The 22,871-nt window shown below is 46.3% G+C and overlaps 1 protein-coding gene and 1 long non-coding RNA gene across 2 annotated transcripts in view; one reads left to right on the top strand and one right to left on the bottom strand.

Moving 5' to 3' along the window:
* gpr176 (G protein-coupled receptor 176) overlaps window positions 1-22,871 on the top strand; it is a 182,209-nt gene that overhangs the window by 41,693 nt on the left and 117,645 nt on the right. Inside the window, exon 2 of the mRNA XM_067991356.1 lies at window positions 6,654-6,821. The gene's annotated coding sequence lies outside the window, so the exon portion shown is untranslated. The remainder of the gene's footprint in view (window positions 1-6,653; window positions 6,822-22,871) is intronic.
* Window positions 6,822-7,606, bottom strand: LOC137326355 (uncharacterized). Its single transcript, XR_010964174.1, has 2 exons — window positions 7,564-7,606; window positions 6,822-7,416 (listed from the first exon to the last, which is right to left on the bottom strand). It is a non-coding gene; the product is annotated as an uncharacterized lncRNA (long non-coding RNA).

The following is a 22,871-nucleotide window of genomic DNA, read 5'->3' on the forward strand; positions in this document are numbered from 1 at the left end:
AGCATTTTCACATTTGATTGTTCCTTGTCCTTTTCCACAACTATTCTAAACCTAATGATATTATGATCAGCGATCCCCAAATGCTCCCCCACTGAAACATGCTCCACCTGCCCCACTTCATTTCCCAGAATTAGATCCAGCACTCTTTCCTTCCTGGTTGGGCTGGAAACACACTGTTCCAGAAAGTTCTCTTGAACACATTTCAGGAATTCCTCCCCCTCTTTGCCTTTTACACTGTTACTGTCCCAGTCTATATTGGGATAATTGAAGTGCCCTAATATCACTACTCCATAGTTCTTGCATCTTTCTGTAACTTGCCTGCAAATTTATTCCTCTATCTCCTTCCCACTATTTGGTGGCCTGTAGTATACACCCAGTAATGGAATAGCTCCTTTGTTGTTCCATAATTCTAACCAAATAGATTCTGTCTTTGACCCCTCAACTACATCAACCCTTTCCACTGCTATAATAGTTTCTTTGATCAATACTGCCACTCCTCCCCTCCTTTCTTTCCTTCCCTATCCTGAATATCTTGTAGCCAGGAATATTAAATACCCAATCCTCCCCTTCTTTGAGCCATGTCTCTGTTACTGCCACTATATCATAGTCCCATGTTGCAACTTGTGCCTGCAGCTCACCAACATAATTTACCACACTACGCACTTACGCATAACACACTATGCGTTTACGCACATGCACTCCAATCTCATCCTAGATTGCCTCGCATTTGCCCCCTGTCTGATCCCTCTGAATTATTGTTTACTGTAGTGCTACTTATCCCTCCCAGTCCACTGTGTTCCCTGTTTCTCCCCTCTAATTTTTCATCCTGGTGCCCATCCCACTGACAAATTAATTTAAACCCTACCGGCTGTCATGTAATTTTTTTTTAACAGTTCCCAATTTTCTCCTCATAACACCCAAAGGTGCTGAGTCTTGCTGGGTTACATTCCACAAGCTGCCCTCACCGGGGCCTAGACACCAAGTAGTAGCAGGCTGTTAAGCCACATGGGGCCTCGCAAACAAGCCAAATCCTGTAACAGGCTCAGGAGATGAATATGGATGAGAAAGACTATTTTGCCATCTCAGCTCCTTCATCCAAAAAAGAAAAACCTGCAGTTCCCCCTTGAATGACTTCAAGATTGTCTAAACCATGTACTGTAGCTTTTCACCAATTTCAGCTTATGCTCCCTTGCTCAACGGTCATGACTTCCCTTGAAGAAATGCTCTGGGTTTACCTTTCTATAGCATTATATATCTTTTATTTCTTAAAGTTATCTCCATCATTTTCTTTCTTTTCAGGCTAAAGAGCCTTAGTTTCATTAATTGACCCCTATGGCTCAGGCCTGTGTGTTGGCTTGGCTCAGTTGGTAGCATTCTTGTCTCTGGGCCAGAAAGTTGTGGGTTCAAGCTCTACTGCAGATGTGAGTACATAATCTCGACTGACACTTAAGTGAAGCTCTGAGAGAATGCTACATTGTCGGAGATGCTGTCTTTCGGATGAGATGATTAACCCAGGTCTCATCTGCCTATTTAGCTGAATCTAATAGGTGCCACAACACTTTTCGAAGACGAGCAAGTTTTTTTTCCTGGCCAGTATTTTTTCCTCAGCCAGCACCACCAAAACCAGATTATTTGGTTATTCCTTCATTTACTGATAGTGGGCCGTTGCTGTGTGCATGTTGGCTGCTCGATTGGCCTACACAAACAACACCAATTGCACTTCAAGAGCGATCTATGGGTTGTTTGGGACACCTGAGACAACACGGTGCTAATTAAGAGCAAGTTTGTTCTCTCCCTGAATCAGCTTTGTGGGCTTTCTCTCAACAGCCTTCAGGACTTCAATGTTTCCTTTGAGTCTTGCTGACTGAAATTCGATGAATTATTTAAGGTGCGGCCTGACTATAGAGTTTAAGTATATTTTCCTGTAATTTATGCTCTCTTGATGTGGCAGTATAGGCCAGCATTATGTTTGCTGCCTTAATTCTGCTCCACAACATCCTCCCCAACATCTACATTCTCTATAGAGATCATTTGATTGTGATCAGGGTTGGGACTCCGGCTACTTTTCATTTCCTCCCGCACCCCTTCCCCTTCCCCTTAGGGTTGTCAACCCTCCAGAACAATTGAAGATTAATCTCCTGGACACTATGGCAAGCAATCCAGGAGAAAAATCACTGGGGCATTAAAAAAAAATTGTGTTTTATTTTCATTTTCTTTGAATGCTTTCATTTGTTAGTTATAAAAATATTGGATATAGAGGGGGAAAAAAGGCTGTTTGACTGGACAGGGCATTGGGAGACGGGAGGTCATGTGTTGAAATCTTCAGGAATATGTCCAACCGGATTTGGCAGCCCTACCCCCATGTATCCCTGAAATATGAAAAGCTCACTAATAATCCAATCCCTTTGCATTCAAAAAAACCAAGAAAGTGGAAAATTCATGGGGAGAGGAAAGTCGGAACAAAGGTTAGCAGGTTTTATAGGATGATTGGTTCATTGGTTACAAAAAATATCAAATCGGGTATACAGTATTATGCACCCAGGGCTTGCTAATTGCAGGTCTTATATACAAGTCAGTGATTCTCAGGGCTAGTGAGGCGGACCTTAGTTCTCCCCTCTGGCTGTACATCCGGATTTTTCCACTTGTGAGGGAGTCCAAAACTAGGGACCATAAATATAAGATAGTCATTAATAAATCCAATAAGGAATTCAGGAGAAACTTCCTTACTCAGAGAGTGGTGAGAATATGGAACTCGCTACCAAATCAAGTGGTTGAGACGAATAGCATTGATGCATTTAAGGGGAAGATAGATAAGTACATGAGGGAGAAATAAATAGAAAGGTATGGCGATAGGGTGAGATGAAATAAGGTGGGAGGAGCATAAACACCGACACAGACCTGTTGGGCTGAATGGCCTGTTTCTGTGCTGTAAATTCTATGTAATTCCATGTAATATCCTGAAGCAGGGAGACTGTATGACTTTCAAACCCATTGAGGTTTCCCAGCAAATATGCTCGATATTTATCACATGATTTAATTTTTGAAGTGAGGATTTAGAAATGATATCTGTTTTATTTGCAGTTTTATATGTCCTGCTAAGTTCTGATGCTTGGCATCGGTAAAGTGTTTTGCAGCTAGGTAATTGGCACCAAAATTGTTTTGTATGAAAGAAGTTTCCAGCAGACTAGCTCCAGCCAGATGCTGCTGATAAGACCACTGATAAGGCAGTGGAGCTGAAGGCACTCTGCCCATTACGTGTAAACAAAATGAAGCTGCAAAAGGACTTTTGGACCCAGTGGGTTAAAGAGTTCTTAAAGGAGCCTACCTATTTTTTTAATGTATTTAAATTTGGGCAATTAACTGATTTTTATTTTTAAATATAATTTAATCACAGAAATGTCCTTGAACTTTCATTTCACCGGCTATCCTGACTCTGAGCTATAGTTCAAAATGCGACACAAGTAAACACAAAGGGTTATCTGTGCTGCTGACGACAGTGTAGTGGTGAATGAAGTCACATCTTGATACATCTTTCTGTACGGTCAGTCACTGACCGTCAGTCACTGTTCACATGTTGAAAGTACAGCTGTGCCCTTCATCACTACACAATACTCTTTGATTTCATATCAGATTTGAACCAGCTGTTACTGTTTCTAAAAAGGGGGATTGGATGGCGGACCCTTTTAAAATAATTCTAAAAGTTCCCCACCCTGCCCACCTTATGGTGGCTCAGTGGGTAAATGTTTAGCGACGTGGTACTGAGCCCGACAGACTGGGAAGATCCTATGTTCAATCGCTTACTGTGCTTGATTAGCTTATCTCTTACAATTGGCCTCAGCACCCCCAGACCAGAAACCAGGGACCCTGCTAGAAAGTGCACATGTAAGGACATGGAGTGAGGATATACTGGGCTTTGCTGTGGTGCTATCTCCCTCGACAAATGGTCTGCTGACACTCTTCATCTAGCCTCAAGCAAGGCCAGAGATTAGAAGAAATTTCACTTTCCCTCTTCCTCTCCTTCACATTCAGTTTCAGACTCCCAGAAAAAGGTTAAGATCAACTCCTTCGAAAAGAAGCTGCACCAATCTCTGGTTGGAAATTTGAGTAGAGCTTACAGGGACAGATACAGATTAGGATGTTGTGCATTGGAGATCCACGAGAGCAGGAACGTGGGGTAATCAATAGAGATCATTTTAAATAGCCATTTTCTCCAGTTGGGTATCAGGTATTGGGTACAAACAGTACGTGCTTATAATGCACTTTCACCTTGGAAACCTCAGACTAGGTTGAGTAGTAGATTGAGACCATCTGTTCAGCTGTCTCTGCTGCTTCCCTCCCTTCCCCTAGCCCACCAAGCCAAACTTCCCTTAAGGATCCCCTGCCCTAGCCCTGAACTCGCATCTTTCTCTAGTTTCTCTCCTATCTCCCGTCATGCCCTTTTCGAGCTCATTTTGACCATGAGACCCACCTCCTGCTCCCTCAACCCTATTCCCACTAAACTGCTGACCACCCAACTTCCCTTCCTGGCCCCCATGTTAACTGATATTGTTAATGGTTCCCTCTCCTCAAGTACCGTCCCCCTTCCCATCAAATCTGCCGTCATCACCCCACTCCTCAAAAAAATCCATCTTTGACCCCTCTGACCTTGAAAACTACCACTCAATCTCCAACCTCCCTCTCCTCTCCAAAGTCCTTGAACGTGTTGTGGCCTCCCAAATCCGTGCCCATCTTTCTCGCAACTCCATGTTTGAATTCCTCCAATCAGGTTTCCGCCCCTGCCGCAGTACTGAAACGGCCCTTATCAAAGTCACAAAGGACATCCTATGTGATTGTGACCATGGTAAACTTTCCCTCCTCATCCTGCTCGACCTTTCTGCAGCCTTTGACACAGTTGACCACACCATTCTCCTCCAACGCCTCTCCTCCGTCGTCCGGCTGGGTGGGACTGCGTTCGCCTGGTTCCATTCTTATCTATCCAGTCGTAGCCAGAGAATTACCTGCATTGGCTTCTCTTCCCACTCCCACACTGTTACCTCCGGAGCCCCCCCCAGATCTATCCTCGGCCCCCTCCTGTTTCTCATCTACATGCTGCCCCTCGGTGACATCATCCAAAAACACATCGTTAGGTTCCACATTTACGCCGATGACACCCAGCTCTACCTCACCACTACCTCCCTCGACCCCATCACTGTCTCTGATTTGTCACACTGCTTGTCTGAGCAAAGTTTTCCTCCAACTAAATATTGGAAAGACTGAAGCCGTTGTCTTCGGTTGCTGCCACAAACTCCGTTCCCTAGCCATGGACTCCATCCTCTCCCTGGCCACTGTCTGAGGCTGAACCAGACCGTGCGCAACTTTGGCTTCCTATTTGACTTCTCCCCACTCCCTCCTCCGAGATGAGCTTCTGACCAAATCTGCTCCATCACCAAGACCGCCTACTTCCATCTCCGTAATATTGCCTGTCTCCACCCCTGCCTCAGCTCAATTTCTGCTGAAACCCTCATCCAACTTTGCATTTTAAGATGCAAGTGTATGTAAAATGTTCACAAAGCATAAATTCAAATTCATGAGGCAAGATGTCAGGTGCCAGACCTTCCAGACCATTAAAGTGTCCTTTTGCATATTTACAGTATGAATGCCAACTAGAAATCCAACACAGCACAAAATCATTTGCTAATTAATTTTATTAGCATGACAGAAAGGGAACATCAGTTCCCCTAATCTGAAAAACAATGCATTCAATGTCTACAAAATACCTACAATAACAACAACTTGCATTTATATAGCACCTTTAACATAGTAAAATGTCCCAAAGTGTTCCACAGGAGCGTTATCAAACAAAATTGGACACCGAGCCACATGAAGAGATATTAGAACAGGTGACCAAAAGCTTGGTCAGAGCTAGTTTTTAAGCAGCGTCATAAAGGAGGACAGAGAGGTTTATGGAGGGAATTCCAGAGCTTAGGGCCTAGGCAGCTGAAGGCACGGCCGCCAAAGGTGGAGTGATGAAAATCGGGGATGTGCAAGAGGCAAGAATTCGAGGAGCACAGTAATCTTGGAGGGTTGTAGGGCTGGGTGAGGTTACAGAGATAGTAGATGACGTGAATTGTGGACAACAATACTCCATTTGTCCACCCCAGTCCATCACCGACATCACGTGCAGACTCCGGCAGTGTCAGTAAAAGCTACAAAAAGGAAAATATACAAGCCAAACACAAAATCAATGGATCAATGTGCAAGAAAACTGATGAGCACAGCAAAAAAATAATTCCTTGACAATTTTAAAACTTTAACTCAATAACTTACAGAATTAGCTCAACTTAAACAAAGCTTTGATGTGGAGATGCCGGTGATGGACTGGGGTGGACAAATGTAAGGAATCTTACAACACCAGGTTATAGTCCAACAGTTTTTCTTAGTGCTGAAAGTTTGATTATGATTCTGTGCCTTATACCCAATTTCAACAAGTGGCAACACTGAGGCAAACCTCCGAGGCACTACCGCACAAAGCATTTATTTAAATAAGGTGGAGTCCACAGCACAGAAGCATAGTTTAAAACTTCACTTCGATATATGTGGTCAGTTTTTGGGCTGGTTTTGTGGTGGAGATTGGAATAAAGTTCTTAAAGTATATTTTTGTACACCTTCTCCAGCCCTATAACTGCCATGAGAACTCGGCGTTCCTCCAACTCTGGTCTCTTGTGCATCCAGAAATCTCTTCGCCTCACCATTGGCGGCCTTGCCTTCAGCTGTCTGGGCCCGAAGCTCTGGAGTTCCCTCCCTGCCCTGTAAGAGATTTTGAAGGCGACCGAACCAGTATGGTGTGTAGTGAGTATATTTTATTAATAGCAGATTTCAAAGAACACATATCAGTCACAGAGTTAACAACAGTTAGCAAAGCACAATTGTTACGCTGAAGAATGGCCCAGCAAATTGAAATGCTGATGTTGTACTAGGTCTTTTAAGAAGTTGTTCTCACACATTTAGAGCTTCCAGCACTTTAATCTGCTGAGTCACAGCTATCTGACTGGAAAGAGCAGTCACTGTACAAACAGTTCCATTGTCCCTTAATAAAAACGATGACATTCATGATCGCCCTCTGATTTTTGTCGTTCCTACAGTCCTGCGCCACAAACTCATTCGGACAATCCATGATATAATTAGACAATAATATCTTTGGATAATTCACAAATTCCTTGTGTATATCATCCTCCAACAAGCATATCGATTCCACTTCGAATACTTCCATCAGTTTATCATCAGCAGATAGCGATGGTATTGCCTCTATCACAGGAATCAGTCGCGAAACAATGTCACTTTGCTTGCGAGGCTTCCTGGCATAACACACCAATCCAAATCTTCGCATCTTACATCAAACCATATTCCCACCTGAATTCCAGATTTTCATTTGTTTGTCTAATATCATTAATAGCAGATTTCAAAGAACACATATTAGTCACAGAGTTGACAAGCTGACTCACTAGGAAAGCACAATTCTTACGCTCAAGAACAGCCCGATAATTCAACAAGTTACAGCGATTAATACAACAGACACGATATTACCCGGTTCTGCTGAGAGGAACGTTGATCTCAGGACTCTTCCTTCTCTGTCACAACATTTGGAACTACTTGTACTGTTTTATACCTTGCCTTATCTTGTTGTTCATATTCTTTTCAGTCTGGCTATTGTGGGAGATTGATAGCTGCTAATTGTGGGAGATTGATAGCTTGCTAGATCTAATCAAGGACTCCCCCCTCGTCTTGTTATACGCAGCCTGTTCGTCTGGCTATTGTGGGAGATTGATAGCTTGAAGGGCTTCTTGGAAACGCATGCTGGGATACTTAGCTATTCTAGGCCATATCTTACAACACCTCTCCAGCTCTCCACCTCCCTCTCCTGCTTTAAGACCCTCCTTATAACCCATCTCTTTGATCAAGCTTTTAGTCACCCCTGCTAATATTTTTTTCTTTGGTTTGGTGTTGATTTTTGACTGATTACGCTTCTGTGAAGTGCCTTGGGATGTTTTTCTACGTTAAACATACTATATAAATTCAAGTTGTTGTTTTGTGCATCTTAACCTGTGGTGAGGTGGACCTCAGTGGTGGGACTGCGGTAATCAGGGTTCAAATTTGGGAGTTGGGTTACGATGCATTTAAGACAGAACAGGAGAAGGAGGAGAACAGTAGAAAGCCAATGTAGCAGAAGTAGAAAGGGGAAGGGAGTGGGAGTGAGAATTCAAATGTGTGGAGAGAAGAAGTTAAAGAGTTTAATACAGGAGATAGGGGAAGAGCAGAGTCCCGGGAGCAGAATGGAATGGAGGTTAGCAGTGGCCATGGGGAAAGGAGGATAGAAGGGGCTTCAGGATGGATGTGAAGTATAGAGGATATCTAAAGTGGGAGGTAGATGCAAAATATTCAAAAATATTTGAATATATTCATTCAAAAAATATGGTGTAAATATAAGTTGTACCTGTAAATTTGGGTTTTGATTACTGTTTGCGACTGTTTAGTTCTTATGGTGTCATGTTGTATGAAAATTAAGAAATTTGTCAAATCAGCTGGAATTGGGCAGAAGAAATTTGAACATAAGTCGGTCAGCTGTAAGTGGATCCAGCTTATAGAATTTGGAACACTCCAAATGTGAGTGAGGGACAGTGTGACAGACAGGAAATGCACACACTAACTGTTTCTATGATAATAGTGGATCTCCTGTGGGGTTGCACAAGTGGGTCAGGGGTTAGGTTGTTGCAAGGGTGAGCTGGGTGAGGTAGATGTTCATATCGCCAGTGAAAGAAGTTGGAAAGAAGTGTCCTAAGACTTCCAGTCCGGTGAAGCTAATTTTTGTTTTATTTTTCTCTGCATGTGAGCAACACTGGCAAGTCTGCATTTATTGCCCATGCCTAGTTGCCCTGAGTAGATGGTGTTGGGCCTCCTCCTTGAACAGCTGTGCTTGTGCTGATGGTGCTTTAGCACCAAAGCCAGGGTGTTGTCATAGCCATATCCTCTGCTGTGTCCCAGGCACTCAGCTGCTTCTTAACGTCATGTGGAATTAACTGAATTTGCTAGACATTGCTATCTATGATGGTGGGGGCATAGTGAGGAAGCTGAATAGAATCATGGACTCTGCACTTTTGGCCGAAGACATTTGAAAATACGTCAGCCTTTTCCCTTGCACTCACATACTGAGCTCCACCATGATTGATCCTCCTTCGCCTGGTTGTCCACCACCATTCTTGACTAGATGTGGTAGAGCGACAGAGCTTTACTCTGATCGTTGGTTGTGGGACCACTTGGCTCAGTCTAGAGAATGCTGTTTTGGTGCTGAGCATGCAGTAGCCCTAGGTAGTAGCTTTCCTGGGTTCATTCCTTATTCTAAGGTATGCTGGTGCTGCACCTTGCACACTCCACATTGAACCAAGGTTGGTCTCTTGGCTTTATGGTGATCATTGTAAACAATTTTACAACACCAAGTTATAGTCCAGCAATTTTATTTTAAATTCACAAGCTTTCGGAGATTTTCTCCTTCCTCAGGCAAATGTTTCAAGAGCTCCTTGAAGCCTACGCATTTATACATATTGAACAATACATGGTGTTTACAGACTGCCCCTGCAACTGCCCGTTGCCAAGGCAATCACCGTGTTCAGACAGAGAGGTGTCACCTGCAGAACCCCCGAATACACATTCAACAAAAAAACAAACAGGGAAAAAAAACAGAGAAAAAAAACACAGAGAGAGGCAGAAACATCCGGAAGGCAGAGAGAGCCAGCAAATGACCCATTATATTAAAAACAGATAACATTTGTTCGCTGGTGGGGTAACGTGTAGCGTGACATGAACCCAAGATCCCGGTTGAGGCCGTCCTCATGGGTGCGGAACTTGGCTATCAATTTCTGCTCGACGATTTTGCGTTGTCGTGTGTCTCGAAGGCCGCCTTGGAGTACGCTTACCCGAAGGTCGGTGGATGAATGTCCATGACTGCTGAAGTGTTCCCCGACTGGGAGGGAACCCTCCTGTTTGGCGATTGTTGCGCGGTGTCCGTTCATCCGTTGTCGCAGCGTCTGCATGGTCTCGCCAATGTACCATGCTCTGGGGCATCCTTTCCTGCAACGTATGAGGTAGACAACGTTGGCCGAGTCACAGGAGTATGAACCATGCACCTGGTGGGTGGTGTCATCTCGTGTGATGGTGGTATCTGTGTCGATGATCTGGCATGTCTTGCAGAGGTTACCGTGGCAGGGTTGTGTGGCGTCGTGGACGCTGTTCTCTTGAAAGCTAGGTAGTTTGCTGCGAACGATGGTCTGTTTGAGGTTGGGTGGCTGTTTAAAGGCGAGTAGTGGAGGTGTGGGGATGGCCATAGCGAGGTGTTTGTCCTCATTGATGACATGTTGAAGGCTGCGGAGAACATGGCGTAGTTTCTCCGCTCCGGGGAAGTACTGGACGACAAAGGGTACTCTGTTGGTTGCGTCCCGTGTTAGTCTCCTGAGGAGGTCTATGCGATTTTTTGCTGTGGCCCGTCGGAACTGTCGATCGATGAGTCGAGCGTCATATCCCGTTCTTACTAGGGCGTCTTTCAGCGTCTGTAGGTGTCCATCGCGTTCCTCCTCGTCTGAGCAGACCCTGTGTATTCGCAGGGCCTGTCCATAGGGGATGGCCTCTTTGACGTGGTTAGGGTGGAAGCTGGAAAAGTGGAGCATCGTGAGGTTGTCCGTGGGCTTGCGGTAGAGTGAGGTGCTGAGGTGCCCGTCTTTGATGGAGATTCGTGTGTCCAAGAAAGAAACTGATTCTGAGGAGTAGTCCATGGTGAGCTTGATGGTGGGATGGAACTTGTTGATGTTATCGTGTAGTCTCTTTAGTGATTCCTCGCCGTGGGTCCATAGAAAGAAAATGTCGTCGATGTATCTGGTGTATAGTGTTGGTTGGAGGTCTTGTGCAGTGAAGAAGTCCTGCTCGAACTTGTGCATGAAAATGTTGGCGTATTGGGGTGCGAATTTGGTCCCCATGGCTGTTCCGTGTGTTTGGGTAAAGAACTGGTTATCGAAGGTGAAGACATTGTGATCCAGGATGAAGCGGATGAGTTGTAGGATGGCTTCCGGAGATTGGCTGTTGTTGGTGTTGAGTATTGATGCTGTCGCAGCGATGCCGTCATCCTGGGGGATACTGGTGTATCGTGCCGAGACGTCCATCGTGGTGAGAAGTGTTCCTGGTTCAACTGGTCCGTGGGTACTGAGTTTTTGTAGGAAGTCTGTAGTGTCACGACAGAAGCTGGGGGTTCCCTGTACGATGGGTTTCAGGATGCCCTCGATGTATCCAGAGAGGTTCTCACACAGGGTTCCGTTGCCTGATACGATGGGACGTCCGGGTGTGTTGGCTTTGTGTATCTTTGGGAGGCAGTAGAAGTCTCCCACGCGGGGATTACGTGGGATGAGAATGCGTAGGATGCTTTGAAGGTCTGGATCGAAGGTCTTGATCAGTTTGTTGAGCTGGTGGGTGTGTTCTTTGGTCGGATCTGCGGGTAACCGTCTGTAGTGTTCCTGGTTGTCCAGTTGTCGGTATGCTTCTTTGCAATAGTCTGTTCTGTTCTGTATGACTATGGCTCCTCCTTTGTCCGCTGGTTTGATGACGATGTTGCGGTTGGTCTTGAGAGCGTTGATGGCGTTGCGTTGTGCTCGGGTGACATTCTGGACTGTCTTCTGAGTGCGGCTGATGAATCTGGCATTGACGCATTTCCTGACAGCTTGAGCATACATGTCCAGCTGAGGGCAGCGACCCTCCGGAGGAGTCCAGTTTGACTCCTTCCTCTTCGGTTGCTGTACCGCGGATCCCTCTGTCTGCTGTTCCGGATCGTCGATTGTCTCATTGGGTTCGCTGCTGAAATCTTGGGGTTTGTGGTAGAATTCCCGGAGCCTCATTCTCCTGATGAATTCCTCTGTGTCCGCCGCGAGACTAGTGGGGTCCATTTTGGTAGTGGGGCAGAAATTGAGCCCTCGGCTGAGAACTTCGATTTCGTCTGGTTGAAGGGTGTGGTCGGATAAATTGACAATAGACTTCCCTGTGGTTGCAACCGTGGTACCAGGGGAAGCTTGGTCGTTGCTGGTGGTGATGCCGAGTTTCTCAAGCTTCCTGCTCTTGGTTTTCATGTAGGCATGATGTGGAGATGCCGGTGATGGACTGGGGTTGACAATTGTAAACAATTTTACAACACCAAGTTATAGTCCAGCAATTTTATTTTAAATTCACAAGCTTTCGGAGATTTTCTCCTTCCTCAGGTAAATGTTTCAAGATCTCCTTGAAGCCTACGCATTTATACATATTGAATAATACATGGTGTTTACAGACTGCCCCTGCAACTGCCCGTTGCCAAGGCAATCACCGTGTTCAGACAGAGAGGTGTCATCTGCAGAACCCCCGAATACACATTCAACAAAAAAACAAACAGGGAAAAAAAACAGAGAAAAAAAAACACAGAGAGAGGCAGAAACATCCGGAAGGCAGAGAGAGCCAGCAAATGACCCATTATATTAAAAACAGATAACATTTGTTCGCTGGTGGGGTAACGTGTAGCGTGACATGAACCCAAGATCCCGGTTGAGGCCGTCCTCATGGGTGCGGAACTTGGCTATCAATTTCTGCTCGACGATTTTGCGTTGTCGTGTGTCTCGAAGGCCGCCTTGGAGTACGCTTACCCGAAGGTCGGTGGATGAATGTCCATGACTGCTGAAGTGTTCCCCGACTGGGAGGGAACCCTCCTGTTTGGCGATTGTTGCGCGGTGTCCGTTCATCCGTTGTCGCAGCGTCTGCATGGTCTCGCCAATGTACCATGCTCTGGGGCATCCTTTCCTGCAACGTATGAGGTAGACAACGTTGGCCGAGTCACAGGAGTATGAACCATGCACCTGGTGGGTGGTGTCATCTCGTGTGATGGTGGTATCTGTGTCGATGATCTGGCATGTCTTGCAGAGGTTACCGTGGCAGGGTTGTGTGGCGTCGTGGACGCTGTTCTCTTGAAAGCTGGGTAGTTTGCTGCGAACGATGGTCTGTTTGAGGTTGGGTGGCTGTTTAAAGGCGAGTAGTGGAGGTGTGGGGATGGCCATAGCGAGGTGTTTGTCCTCATTGATGACATGTTGAAGGCTGCGGAGAACATGGCGTAGTTTCTCCGCTCCGGGGAAGTACTGGACGACAAAGGGTACTCTGTTGGTTGCGTCCCGTGTTAGTCTCCTGAGGAGGTCTATGCGATTTTTTGCTGTGGCCCGTCGGAACTGTCGATCGATGAGTCGAGCGTCATATCCCGTTCTTACTAGGGCGTCTTTCAGCGTCTGTAGGTGTCCATCGCGTTCCTCCTCGTCTGAGCAGACCCTGTGTATTCGCAGGGCCTGTCCATAGGGGATGGCCTCTTTGACGTGGTTAGGGTGGAAGCTGGAAAAGTGGAGCATCGTGAGGTTGTCCGTGGGCTTGCGGTAGAGTGAGGTGCTGAGGTGCCCGTCTTTGATGGAGATTCGTGTGTCCAAGAAAGAAACTGATTCTGAGGAGTAGTCCATGGTGAGCTTGATGGTGGGATGGAACTTGTTGATGTTATCGTGTAGTCTCTTTAGTGATTCCTTGCCGTGGGTCCATAGAAAGAAAATGTCGTCGATGTATCTGGTGTATAGTGTTGGTTGGAGGTCTTGTGCAGTGAAGAAGTCCTGCTCGAACTTGTGCATGAAAATGTTGGCGTATTGGGGTGCGAATTTGGTCCCCATGGCTGTTCCGTGTGTTTGGGTAAAGAACTGGTTATCGAAGGTGAAGACATTGTGATCCAGGATGAAGCGGATGAGTTGTAGGATGGCTTCCGGAGATTGGCTGTTGTTGGTGTTGAGTATTGATGCTGTCGCAGCGATGCCGTCATCGTGGGGGATACTGGTGTATAGTGCCGAGACGTCCATCGTGGTGAGAAGTGTTCCTGGTTCAACTGGTCCGTGGGTACTGAGTTTTTGTAGGAAGTCTGTAGTGTCGCGACAGAAGCTGGGGGTTCCCTGTACGATGGGTTTCAGGATGCCCTCGATGTATCCAGAGAGGTTCTCACACAGGGTTCCGTTGCCTGATACGATGGGACGTCCGGGTGTGTTGGCTTTGTGTATCTTTGGGAGGCAGTAGAAGTCTCCCACGCGGGGATTACGTGGGATGAGAATGCGTAGGATGCTTTGAAGGTCTGGATCGAAGGTCTTGATCAGTTTGTTGAGCTGGTGGGTGTGTTCTTTGGTCGGATCTGCGGGTAACCGTCTGTAGTGTTCCTGGTTGTCCAGTTGTCGGTATGCTTCTTTGCAATAGTCTGTTCTGTTCTGTATGACTATGGCTCCTCCTTTGTCCGCTGGTTTGATGACGATGTTGCGGTTGGTCTTGAGAGCGTTGATGGCGTTGCGTTGTGCTCGGGTGACATTCTGGACTGTCTTCTGAGTGCGGCTGATGAATCTGGCATTGACGCATTTCCTGACAGCTTGAGCATACATGTCCAGCTGAGGGCAGCGACCCTCCGGAGGAGTCCAGTTTGACTCTTTCCTCTTCGGTTGCTGTACCGCGGATCCCTCTGTCTGCTGTTCCGGATCGTCGATTGTCTCATTGGGTTCGCTGCTGAAATCTTGGGGTTTGGCATGTAGGCAGCGTAGTTCCGTTGCCTCGTCTGTTTGGCGGTATAACGTAGCTGGTCTGCTGTGTCCTGAGTACAGGTTGAGAGTATGGACTCTATCTTGGTTTCGAGGTTGTGGCGTCTGCTGTAGAGTTGGTGTATGAGATGGTTGCGGAGTGTGCGAGAGGTACGGCGGCAGAGTCTCTCAGCGTAATCCGAGTTGTATGTGGACTTGAGTGGGTTCGTGATCTGGAGTCCTTTCGGGATCTTGTCTGCTTTCTTGCAGCTCTGTAAAAACTTGATGTCTGTGTCTAAATGCGCGATCTTCTTGGATATCCTTTCCACTGTGAGCCGGCAGTTTGTGGTGTCGATGGTAGTCATGATGTGGAGATGCCGGTGATGGACTGGGGTTGACAATTGTAAACAATTTTACAACACCAAGTTATAGTCCAGCAATTTTATTTTAAATTCACAAGCTTTCGGAGATTTTCTCCTTCCTCAGGCAAATGTTTCAAGAGCTCCTTGAAGCCTACGCATTTATACATATTGAACAATACATGGTGTTTATGGTGATCAAGGAGTGAAGGACAAAGAGAAAAAAAGGAACAAAGAAGTAATGGACTCGGGTCTGGAATGGCAGCTAAAATATGTATGTGAATGGACACAGAGGGAATTCAGGTCACAAAAGCATGCTAGATATTAGGAGAGACATATTCAAGATGTAACGAGAGGACATGGAACATACGAACATAAGAAATAGGAACAGGAGTAGACCATACGGCCCCTCGAGCCTGCTCCGCCATTCAATAAGATCATGGCTGATCTTCTACTTCAACTCCACTTTCCTGCCCTATCCTCATATCCCTTGATTTCCTTAGTGTCCAAAAATCTATCAATCTCAGTCTTGAATATACTCAACGACTGAGCATCCACAGCCCTTTGAGGGAGAGCGTTCCAAAGATTTCCAACCCTCTGAGTGAAGAAACTTTTCCTCATCTCGGTCCTAAATGGCCGACCCTTTATCTTGAGACTATAACCCCTAGTTCTAGACTCTCCAGCCAGGGGAAACAGCCTCTCAGCATCTGCCCTTTTGTACGTTTCAATGAGATTACCTCTTATTCTTCTAATATAGGCCCATTCTACACAATCTCTCCTCATTCGTTGCACCCCCTCTACGGCAAGGAGACCAGTACTCCAGGTGTGGACTCACCAGAGCCATATATAATTGTAGCAAGACCTCCTTACTCTTATATGCCAAGCCCCTTGCAATAAAGGCTAACATACCATTTGCCTTCCAAATTGCTTGCTGTACCTGCATGTTAACTTACTGTGATTCAAGTACTAGGACACCCAAATCCCTCTGAACACCAACACTTAGTCGCTCACCTTTTAAAAAAATATTTTGCTTTTCTGCTCTTCCTACCAAAGTGGATAAATTCACGTTTCCTCTTATTATACTCCACCTGCCACCTTCTCGCCCACTCACTTAACCTGTTTGCATCCTCCTCACAGCTTACTTTCTCACCTAGCTTTCTATCGTCAGCAAACTTGAATTCATTTCATTTGGTCCCCTCATCTAAGTCATTGATATATATTTAAAACAGCTGAGGCACAAGCACTGATCCTTGCGACACCCCATGAGTTACAACCTGCCAATCCGAAAATGACCCATTTATTCCTACATTCTGTTTTCTGTCCATTAACCAATTCTCAATCCATGCTAATATATACCCCAATCCCATGAGCCCGAATCTTATACAACAACCCCTTGTGTGGCACCTTATCGAATGCCTTTTGAAAATCCAAATACACTACATCCACTGGTTCCCCTTTATCTTCCCTGCTAGTTACATCCTCAAAAAACTCTAATAAATTTGTCAAACATGATTTCCCTTTCGTAAAACTGTATTGACTGTGATGGAGGATAAAATATGGGAGAGACCCAAGTGTGAAGTTCAGTGGTGGGATGAAGTTGACTTGTAGACAGGGTGGAGACGGCTTGGAGTATCACCGAACCATTGTCCAGGTTCATAGAACCGTAGAATGGTTACAGCACGGAAGGAGGCCATTCGGCCCATTGAGTCCGTGCTGGCTCTCTACAAGAGCAATCCAGCTAGTCCCACTCCCCCGCCCTATCCCCAGCGCTGCAAATTTTTTTCCTTCAAGTACTTATCCAATTACCTTTTGAAAGCCATGATTGGATCTGCCTTTACCACCCCTTCTGCCAGTGCATTCCAGATCATAACCACTCGCTGTGTAAAAAAGTTTTTCCTCATGTTACCTTTGGTTCAGAGACAGTTCTGGAGAGGGAATGAATCCAGAAGCCGTTTGAGGGGCATAGTGTCAGTGGGCACGTTTCTGGTGTTTGTCCAGTGGACGCAGCAGGTCGAGGAACAGTGGAGAGTTGACTATGAGCCAGCAGAGATCGATCCAGGGGTCCAGCGGAGTCATGTAGTTGCCTCAGGTGTTTGCAGTGCACAGTGGGTCCACTATACTAGCAGAGGAATGTGGAGTGTGAATGGGAAATCCAGGAGAAGTTGAGGGAGCTTGTCCAAGGAACAGCTGTAGGGGGGATGAGGAGCACACTAGACTGGAAGCAGCAATAGGAGGTGGAGGAGCTGGTCAACTCAGTCTAGTTAAGAGCGACGGATCTTAAGCAGTGCAGCAGAGGAGACTGGGGTGGGGGGAAGGGAAGATAAAAGGATAGCAATGTATGACCATGGATAGAGTTACAAAGGTAAGGAGCTCAGTAAGGATCCAGTTTGCCGACAATTCCTGAGTTTTGTTGGTAGATTTTGCTCACCTACAGTTTATGTTCTGATTTGTTGCTGTTTTACAAATATGAAATTTGAGCCAATCAGGTGAAAATGAAACTGACATTTGTGTAATGCAGACGTGACATCATAAAGTGTGATGGACAAAATGTGAACGAGACACAACATTTTAAATCTATCGGGTACGGTAGCATAGTGGTTATGTTACTGGACTAGTAGTCCAGAGCCCTGGACTAATAATCATGGAGTCATAAGTTCAAATCCCGCCACGGCAGCTGGGGAATTTAAATTCAATTAATTAAATAAAAAATCTGGAATTAAAATACTAGTATCAGTAATGGTGACCATGAAACTACTGGATTGTTGTAAAACCTCATCTGGTTCACTAATGCCCTTTAGGGAAAGAAACCTGCTGTCCTTACCCGGTCTGATCGATATGTGACTCCAGACCCACAGCAATGTGGTTGATTCTTAATTGCCCTCTGAAATGGCCTAGCAAGCCACTCAGTTGTAAAATCTCGCTACGAAAAGTCATAATAAGAATAAAACCGGACGGACCACTAGGCACCAGACCCGACAATGTCAAACCAAGCCCAGTCGACCCTGCAAAGTCCTCCTCACTAACATCTGGGGACTTGTGCCAAAATTGGGAGAGCTGTCTCATAGACCAGTCAAGCAACAGCCTGACATAGCCATACTCACGGAATCATACCTTTCAGCCAATGTCCAAGACTCTTCCATCACCATCCCTGGGTTTGTCCTGTCCCACCGGCAGGACAGACCCACCAGAGGTGGCAGTACAGTGATATACAGTCAGGAGGGAGCGGCGCGGGGAGTCCTCAACATTGACTCTGGATCTCATGGCATCAGGTCAAACATGGGCAAGGAAACCTCCTGCTAATTACAACCTACTGCCCTCCCTCAGCTGATGAATCAGTCCTCCTCCATGTTGAGCACCACTTGGAGGAAGCACTGAGGGTAGCAAGGGCACAAAATGTACTCTGGGTGGGGGATTTCAACGTCCATCACCAAGAGTGGCTCGGTAGCACCACTACTGACCGAGCTGGCCGATTCCTGAAGGACATAGCTGCCAGACTGGGCCTGCGGCAGGTGGTGAGCAAACCAACACGAGGGAAAAACTTACCAATCTACCTGTCACAAATGCATCTGTCCATGACAGTATTGGTAGGAGTGACCACCAGCACAGTCCTCGTGGAGATGAAGTCCCGTCTTCGCACTGAGGACACCATCCAATGTGTTGTGTGGCACTACCACTGTGCTAAATGGGATAGATTCAGAACAGATCGAGCAGCACAAAACTGGGCATCCATGAGGCACTGTGGGCCATCAGCTAGCAGCAGAATTGTATTCCAGCACAATCTGTAACCTCATGGCCTGGCAGATTCCTCACCCTACCATTACCAAGGGATCAACCCTGGTTCAATGAGGAATGTAGAAGAGCATGCCAGGAGCAGCACCAGGCATACCTAAAAATGAGGTGCCAACCTGGTGAAGCTACAACTCAGGACGACATGCGGAAGCAATATGCTATAGACAGAGCTAAGCGATTCCACAACCAGCAGATCAGGTCAAAGCTCTGCAGTCCTGCCACATCCAGTCGTGAATGGTGGTGGACAATTAAACAACTAACGGGAGGAGGAGGCTCTGCAAACATCCCCATCCTCAATAATGACGGAGTCGAGCATGTGAGTGCAAAAGATCAAGGCTGAAGCGTTTGCAACCATCTTCAGCCAGAAGTGCCGAGTGAATGATCCATCTCGGCCTCCTCCCGATATCCCCACCATTGCAGAATCCAGTCTTCAGCCAATTCGATTCACTCCACGTGATATCAAGAAACGGCTGAGTGCACTGGATACAGCAAAGGCTATGGGCCCCGACAACATCCCAGCTGTGGTGCTGAAGACTTGTGCTCCAGAACGAGCTGCGCCTCAAGCCAAACTGTTCCAGTACAGCTACAACACTGGCATCTACCCGACAATGTGGAAAATTGCCCAGGTATGTCCTGTCCACAAAAAGCAGGACAAATCCAATCCGGCCAATTACCGCCCCATCAGTCTACTCTCAATCATCAGCAAAGTGATGGAAGGTGTCGTCGACAGTGCTATCAAGGGGCACTTACTCACCAAAAACCTACTCACCGATGCTCAGTTTGGGTTCCACCAGGACCACTCGGCTCCAGACCTCATTACAGCCTTGGTCCAAAGATGGACAAAAGAGCTGAATTCCAGAGGTGAGGTGAGAGTGACTGCCCTTGACATTAAGGCAGCATTTGACTGAGTGTGGCATAAAGGAGCCCTAGTAAAATTGAAGTCATTGGGAATCAGGGGGAAATCTCTCCAGTGGCTGGAGTCATACCTAGTACAAAGGAAGATGGTAGTGGTTGTTGGAGGCCAATCATCTCAGCCCCAGGGCATTGCTGCAGGAGTTTCTCAGGGCAGTATCCTAGGCCCAACCATCTTCAGCTGCTTCATTAATGACCTTCCCTCCATCATAAGGTCAGAAATGGGATGTTCGCTGATTGATTGTACAGCGTTCAGTTCCATTCGCAACCCCTCAAATAATGAAGCAGTCCGAGCCCGCATGCAGCAAAACCTGGACAACATCCAGGCTTGGGCTCATAAGTGGCAAGTAACATTCGCGCCAGATAAGTGCCAGGCAATGACCATCTCCAACAAGAGAGAGTCTAACCACCTCCTCTTGACAGTCAACAGCATTAACATCACCGAATCTCCCACCATCAACATCCTGGGGGTCACCATTGACCAGAAACTTAACTGGACCAGCCATATAAATACTGTGCTACAAGAGCAGGTCAGGGACTGGGTGTTTTGCGGTGAGTGACTCACCTCCTGACTCCCCAAAGCCTTTCCACCATCTACAAGGCACAAGTCAGGAGTGTGATGGAATACTCTCCACTTGCTTGGATGAGTGCAGCTCCAACAACACTCAAGAAGCTCGACACCATCCAGGACAAAGCAGCCCGCTTGATTGGCACACCATCCACCACCCTAAACATTTGTTCCCTTTGCCACCGGCGCACTGTGGCTGCAGTGTGTACCATCCACAGGATGCACTGCAGCAACTCGCCAAGGCTTCTTCGACAGCTCCTTCCAAACCTACGACCTCTACCACCTAGAAGGACAAGAGCAGCATGCACATGGGAGCAACACCACCTGCACGTTCCCATCCAAGTCACACACCATCCCGACTTGGAAATATATCGCCGTTCCTTCATCGTCGCTGGGTCAAAATCCTGGCACTCCCTTCCTAACAGCACTGTGGGAGAACCTTCATCACACGGACTGCAGCGGTTCAAGAAGGCGGCTCACAACCACCTTCTCAAGGGCAATTAGGGATGGGCAATAAATGCCGGCCTCGCCAGCGACGCCCACATCCCATGAACGAATTTTAAAAAATTACAGTGGCACATGGTACGTTGGAGAACATGCACTTTCTCTTGTCTATCTTCGTATTGCTGTTTCTCTCCCTCTCTCTTTTTCTCTTCTCCAGCTTCTCTGACTCTAACTTTTCTTTTTGCTTTCTTCCCTTATTTCTGCTTAAGTATATCTTTCTTCTTTTCTTCCTTTTTGGATGGAAAGGTGTGGTTGGTGTTGGACAGAGGGGTCCTACTAAGGACTGCAGGTTGTGTTTTCCAGTTGGTGTTATGGATAAAATGTGGCCTGCAGCCCACAGCAGATCCCTTCCCATCCAGTACCACTCCACCTTCCCACTACCACCTCCCTTTTGTACTAGCTCCTCACACCCTGCCTCTTCTACTTTGAACTCCTTGTCCAACCCCTGTATCCTCCCCTTCCTCTCACTCCACCGTAACTCACCTTGCTCGCAACTCTCCATCAACTTCTCTGTCATTCCCATTTGCTCCACCAAAGGTGGGGCTGAGCTTCCAGAGACCCTCTCACTCTCACTTTCAACCCATTTCCTTCCTACCCTCCCTCCTATCTGTTTTCCCCCAGAGCCTTTGTTTACTTTAAAAATTCAACTTTCTTTTTTTAAAGAACTCAGGTTAGGATCAAGAAAGACACTCTCTTTGCCTGTTCCTCTATCTGCCTCTCTTTATTTATATATTCCAACAATGTTATTAATATATCCTAGGAAATTGGTTAAACTGCATAAGCCCAGACTGTAGAATCCATAGTCAGTTTTCAGAATCACAACTCTGGACAAAACTATCAAGCCAAAGCCAGGCTTTTGAGAGAGTCTAAGTTGAAGGTTAGAACCCCCTCTTCTCTGGCCTGACAATATACTGCACCAGTGTGATGTATACAATATACAATCACACTTAAAGTTTTGGTCCCCACACTACAACAAAGATATACATGCATTGGAAAACGTACAGAAACGAGCAGCAAGGCTGATCCCAAATGTAAAGCAAATAATCTGTGAGGAAACTACAACAACAACGTGCATTTATACAGCACCTTTATTATAGGAAAACGTCCCAAGATATTACAGAAGCTTGAACTATATGGTCTGGAAATAAAATGACTAACTGTGGGAGTTCTGATGGGGGCTCTCTGAAATATGTGAAATAATAAATGGTATGATTCCGGGTCTTCCAGAGGTATTTACTTGGTGTCGGTCACTCCCATTGAGCGGTCTGATTGCCTGCCATTTTACAGAAGTTGATTCCCACTGCCCAGGTGTAGTAATGGACCTGGGAGTGCAGCAATGAAATTCCCTTATGACCTGGATCAGATCTCCATGTCTTAAGCACACATATTCCATTAGTCTCTCTGAAGGTGGACCGAACTAACATTAGACCAGACGTTGCCTGAGTTGGTAGGTAGCTTTCGGGCTGCCTGGTCTTTTAATTGCCGGCAACTGGCCAGCTCCTTCTTTCTGCTTGTTTCGGTGGGCAGCTGGCTGGCAGGATGTAAATGATCCCCAACCGTTAAAATTGGCCGGGTCTTTTGCTGCCGCTCCCGGTTGGGCCACCTTCTCGGCCAGCTTGATTCCCGCCCGGGTGTTAAAATTCATCCTTCGAGATAAGGCAGTGCCAAGCACTGGATGGATCAGAGGAGGAAAGTTCCACAGTCTGGAAGTTTTGGAAAAGAATTGAGAGGAAGAGACTATCTTTATTTCAACCCAATAAAAATGCAGGGCAAAGGGACATTGTGCAGGACCGTATATCTGCAGTTTCCAAAAATGAGAACAATGTTCAGACTGACAACAGCAGTATCAGTAAAATAAAGTGATGAGATAGGTGGTAACAAAAGGAGGAGCCACCTATGAGAGCAAGCTTTTCCTTCTTTCCTGTTCAGGAGTGAGGAACGTTTAGAAGGGTCTGCCCAGATATGGAAGCCGTATTGAAGTCTTGGACAGAGTTTTGGGCTTGAAAAAGAGTAAAGAATAATTGTGCATTGCTTCATGAAAATGTATAAAATGTGCATGTTAAAGGCAAATATATGTGTATTCAGCAACAACCTATTTATATAAAAAAAAGCACAAAATAGCCA

The sequence above is a fragment of the Heptranchias perlo genome, chromosome 10 (assembly GCF_035084215.1).
Source record: "Heptranchias perlo isolate sHepPer1 chromosome 10, sHepPer1.hap1, whole genome shotgun sequence".
Classification (NCBI taxonomy): Eukaryota; Metazoa; Chordata; class Chondrichthyes; order Hexanchiformes; family Hexanchidae; genus Heptranchias; species Heptranchias perlo.